The sequence below is a fragment of the Rhinatrema bivittatum genome, chromosome 5 (genome assembly GCF_901001135.1).
Source record: "Rhinatrema bivittatum chromosome 5, aRhiBiv1.1, whole genome shotgun sequence".
Lineage (NCBI taxonomy): Eukaryota > Metazoa > Chordata > Amphibia > Gymnophiona > Rhinatrematidae > Rhinatrema > Rhinatrema bivittatum.
Genome location: NC_042619.1, coordinates 126,566,087 through 126,572,086, shown reverse-complemented (window position 1 = coordinate 126,572,086; position 6,000 = coordinate 126,566,087).

Genomic DNA, 6,000 nt, shown 5'->3' with positions numbered 1-6,000 from the left:
GCAGTTGGGAGACACTGACACTTTCAAAGCTAACAGGGTCATTTATCAAAATGCATTAGGGTGTTATCGCACGCATTAGGGCCCTAATGCATGCAATAACGTGTACAATAAATACCACATCGTAAATGCATATTTAAAATTAGTATTTGAGTGGGAGGAGTTTGGGCAGATTAAATGGAAACGAGGGCTGGTTAACATAGGGTGTGATAAAGTAATGCAGGAAATAACATACCTTTTTTCTGTGCATTATGGCTGAAACAGGATTTATCACAAATCCCATTTTGTGGAGAGAGAGAGAGAACCTCTGTGGAAGGTTACTTATTATTGAACTTTTTATATCACTGTAAGAAGAGGCATTATAAACTTGGGGTGATGTTTGTGGGGTGTGTTACCATCATGAAGAATTAATGTGATTTGGAATGATGAAAGGTAAAAGAAAAGTAGATTTGTACCATGTTCTCTCTACCTAGCCTGATGTTCTCTCTCTACTTAGCTGCGATCAAGGTAGGTGGAGAGTAAAGTGTTAAAATCTGTTCTTCTTTTACCTTTCATCCCTCAAAATCACATTAAATCTTTGCTGATGGTAATTGTGCTGTTCATACGGTTGACTGTGCATGTAAAACTGCCCCCCAAACCCCACCCCACCTCTCAAACGTCACCCTGAGTTACTTGTGCCCCCCTTTTATAGTGGTATAAATAGTTAATTTTTTTACGAGTCTCTACAAAGGTTCTTGTTTATTCTTTTTCTTTCTCTCTCTCTCCCTCCCTCTCCCCAGACTACCTAACCATGCCCCCCTTTTTTTTTTTATCATGGGTGCTATTTTTGCTATATCTATAGCAAAATGATGAATCTAAGTCTTAGTTTGACAATAGGAGTCTCTCATAATAAATACATAATTGTTTCTTGGAGATGTGTTTCTTCTTGGTGAGGACTACAATGCTAGCACCATACTGAACATGCCAGCTGGGTTCACTCAGAGAGCTATGCCTCAGTAGAAGAGTAGAGCTTGAGCTAAGAGCTGAAACCATGCCTTCCTCTTGGTAGAAGGCCTAGTTTCTAGAAGATAATTGGACCTTCAGGCTTCACTGTTTTATGCCATCAGTCAAAATATAGTTAGCATATTATTTAATTCATATTCCACTGAAAATATTGGGCACATAAAAACTGAATTTAGGAATGTGAACCCTTTATTGAGACTGATACACCAGGCCCAGCAGAGGCATCATGGGTAGACATTAGGGGGCATTACTCCAACCCCTCTATCCCCCACCCTACTCCCCCTATGCCCTTCTTCCCCCCTCCCCCCTACCACCAGTTTCTGCTGGCAGAATAAATTTACCAAATCCTTTCACAAACAGGAGGGTGTTGGGATAGTTAGTTACTCACAGCAACCAAAAGGTTACAAGCAAAAGGTAAGCAGTCTATGAGGACCCCCAGCTATAATTGTTCTTTATTCTTTTTTTCAAGGGTAATTGAAAGTCACTCCTTAGGTCCTGGGAGCAGTCCCAGTTACCAGCTCAGGGTCTCATTGGAGTCAAAGACAAAACATGAATCAAGAGGTATTTATTTATATACATAAGAAATAACATAAGAAATGCCATACTGGGTCAGACCAAGGGTCCATCAAGCCCAGTATCCTGTTTCCAACAGTGGCTAATCCAAGTCACAAGTACCTGGCAAGTACCCCTATTGCTTATTAATTACCGTAATAGCAGTTTATGTATTTAACCTTTAGAAACTTATCTAACCGTTTTTAAACCCAGTAGCATTAACTGCTGAAACCACATCCCCTGGCAGTGACTTCCAGAGTTTGACTATGTGCTGAGTGAAAAAGAATTTTCTTCGATTTGTTTTAAATGAGCTACTTGCTAACTTCATGGAGTGCCCCCTGGTTCTTCTATTATCTGAGAGAGTAAATAAATAACCAATTTACATTAACTTGTTCAAGTCCTTTCATGATTTTGTAGACTTCTATCATATCCCCCCTCAGTTGTCTCTTCTCCAAACTGAACAGCCCTAACTTCTTTAGCCTTTCCTCATAAGGCAGCTATTCCATGCCCCTTATCATTTTGGTCACCATTCTCTACAATTTCTCTGGTGCAGCTAGATCCTTTCTGAGTTGCATGAGCAGAATTGCACACAGTATTCAAGGTGGGGTCTCACCATGGGGCGATACAGAAGCATTTAGACATCCTCTGTTTTATTTTCCATTCCCTTCCTAATAATTCCTAACATTCTGTTTGTTTTTTTTATTGTCACAGCACATTGGGCCGACGAGTTCAATGTATTATCTACTATGACGCCTAGATCTCTTTCCTGGGTGGTTACTCCTAATGTGGAACCTAACATTGTGCAACTACAGCAAGGGTTATTTTTCCCTATAATGCATCATTTTGCACTTGTCCACGTTGAATTTCATCTGCCATTTGGAAGCCCAATTTTCCAGTCTCACAATGTCCTCCTGCAATTAATCACAATCCGCTTGAGATTTAACTACTCTGCATAATTTTGTGTTGTCCGCAAATTTGATTACCTCACTCGTTGTAGCCCTTTCCAGATCATTTATAAATATACTGGAGATAGAAATACACTGGAGATAGAAATTACCCTCAAGAAAATCAAACCATCATCCCACCCATCGGATCCATTACCAACAAACCTGCTCATCTCCATACCGAACACAATCTCAAAACCAATTTCTGATATAATTAACACATCACTTTCTCAAGGCCAAGTCCCCAACCAGTTAAAATTGGCCATTCTCAAACCACTACTAAAAAAACCAAACGCCTCTCCATCAGACCCAGCGAACTTTCGACCAATCGCAAACCTACCTCTCATAGCCAAATTAATGGAGAAAACTGTTAACAAGCAACTATCAGATTATCTGGAAGATCATAACATTCTGTCCCCGGCACAATACGGATTCCGAAAACTCTTAAACACCGAATCTCTCTTACTATCACTTACGGACACAATCCTCGTCAACCTAGAGAAAAAACAATCCTACCTCCTTATTCTTCTAGATCTATCCGCTGCCTTTGATACGGTAAAACACACCATACTTATAGACCAACTAGCCAACATAGGTATCAAAGGCTCAGCTCTCAGCTGGTTTCAGTCCTTCCTAAGCAACAGATTCTATAAAGTCAGGATAAACAACAAGGAATCGCTTCCAGTTCTTTCAGATCAAGGAGTCCCTCAAGGATCTTCACTCTCACCCACCCTCTTCAATATCTATCTCCTCCCTCTTTGCCACCTGCTCTCAAACCTCAAGCTTATCCATTACCTCTACGCAGATGACATCCAAATCCTTATCCCGATTTCAGAATCCCTTCAAAAAACGATCAGCTACTGGAACGACTGTCTACAGCCAATTAAAGACTTACTCTCAAGCCTCAATTTAGTATTGAATGCCAACAAAACCGAAATGCTCATTATCTCCCAAGATCCCCTCACCATCTCTTCAAGCTCCTCTCAACCAAACTCAATTAGCAAGTTCTCACCAGACGTCAGGGATCTTGGAGCCTGGCTAGACAACAATCTAAACCTAAAAAAGTTTGTAAACAATACCGCAAAGGACTGCTTTTACAAACTGCAAGTCCTCAGAAAGCTAAAACCCCTCCTTCACTTCTCTGACTTCCGGCTAGTACTTCAATCCATCATACTATCTAAGCTCGATTATTGCAACTCCCTCCTTCTCGGTCTACCCTCAAATACCATCAAACCCTTACAAATGGTTCAAAACGCCGCTGCCAGAATACTTACAAACTCTAATAAAAGAGATCACATCACTCCAATCCTTCGTAGCCTACATTGGCTTCCTATTAACCACAGGATCCTCTATAAAGTGCTCACAATTATTCACAAAGCAACATACAATCTTGCTCCGATCATGTTAAGCACCCAACTCCAACCTAATACTTCATCCAGACCAATTAGAAGCGCATACAAAGGCACATTGCAAGCCCCACAGGTAAAATCATCACTGAGCAAAAGAGCACTATCTTCAGGAGGCCCCCACCAATGGAATGCGCTCCCCCCAGATCTAAGACTAGAACCAAGTCATCAGGAGTTCAAAAAAAAGCTAAAAACATGGCTTTTCCGTCAAGCCTTCCCAGACATCTAATGCTACCTAATCAAGTCTTTTAACCCAAATCATGGGTTATCTCACTGTTTTTCCTATTACGATTTTTTTCAACTGTACCTTAATTTTTGAGCTCTTTCATCTTTTGTATTTATACTGTACTCACACTCCATTTACTCTATCTCTTTTATATTTATTTTCTATATAATATTTATTACTATATTACTATGTTTAATTGGTTATCTACTCTATCTGTTCCATCATTATTGTTATTGTTCTATTGTTACCTGTTTTATTGTTCAACTGTTCTATGTAAAGCCCACTACTCTTTTTGGGCATTTAAAAGTTGTATGTAAACCGGATTGATTTGTAGTTCCTACAAGAACTTCGGTCTATAAAAATTAAAAATAAATAAATAAATAAATAAATATTAAAAAGCACAGGTCCCAGTACAGATGCAAAGTGCTTTAAAGGCAGGTCTTTGTGGGTTTTTCTGTTTGTATCTGTCAGAGTTGTAGGGCTGCTAAGGGAGGAAAAAGAGAGCAAGAAGAAGCGATGGCTAGGACAGTGAAGTTAAAGGGGGAGCGCGACAGAACAAGGAAAGAGAAGAAAGACAGGCAAAGAGCAGGGAATAAATGAAGAATTCATGGAAGGAAAGAGACAAAAAATAAAAAAACATGAAATGTAAAATGAAAAAGAAGGAGAACAAGGACACGAAAAGAAAGAGACAAAAGAAAAAAACAGGTACCGAGAAGTGCAACAGAGGATGAGAAAAATGGAAGAAGTAGAGCAGAAAATACAACCAGGAATACCAAAGTTTGGGAAACTATCTAATTTTCTGAAAGAGAATGTCAATTCACTAATTAATATAAAGAATCGTGGGACCCAATTCAGAGCATGATAGTTTGTGTCTATGACCAAAACAGAGGATTTATGTTGTGGAAAAGGCTGAATTTGATAGAAAGCTTTGGCTTTTTCTGGTGCCTATTTCCATTGACATCATAACATATCCCTGATGACTTAAACTGGTTAGAAAACTTAGGGATCAGAACAATGCATATTGAGACTAGGTTGGTGAAACTATTTCCATGGGAGATTTCCCCAGATCTCTTATAAACATCTCTATCGCTGTTCTCACTATTAATGCCACGGGAACAAGTGTCCCAGGTCCAACTGTCAAAACCCTCTAAACCTTGCAGCAGAAGGAGTGCCGGTGCAGTGCAGAAGGACAGGCTTGCACATGGTGGCCTATTGAAGAGAGATGAGGAACACTGATTCTGCAGTGGTCCCCCTCCTTCTCCTTCTGCAGCACCAGCATAGACCACTTCCTGTGTGCCCAGAAGCATGTTTCAGCAAGGAGAGGTCTCGGAGATGGGCTGCTGCTCTTTCACTGTTCCTGGGGTTGTGTACCATGTGCTCTGAAGGCTGCCTGCTAACACTGCTAATAAGGTAGGCTAACACTGCTAATAAGCCTGCGGCCTCTGGGAAAATCAGACTCAGCCGGCTCAATGAGATGAGTGTCGAAAGCAGAAGGGGAGAGGGAGACAGGACTGGGGATTGAGCTGGAGAGAGGGAGGCAGAGAAGGAAAGACGACCAAGGGATCAAGCTGGAAAGAGGGAAGATCGATCCAAGGATTCAGCTAGTAGGAAAGAAAGAATAAAAAGAGGGAGGGAGAGAGAACTGGGGATTGAACTAGGAGAGGAGGTAAGACTGGTATTGCACTCAGTCCCTTCCTTTAATAAGTAGATGTTCCCATAGTGTTCAGGCCGCAGCCAGTCCTGCAGCACCCTCAGATTGGAGGTTAGGAATCATTTTTAGCCACATCTGTATTGTACAGTGTCTACAAATATTCAGAACAAGAAATATGAATTCCTGTTTGATTCCTAGTGCTACCTGCTGGAATGAGCATGC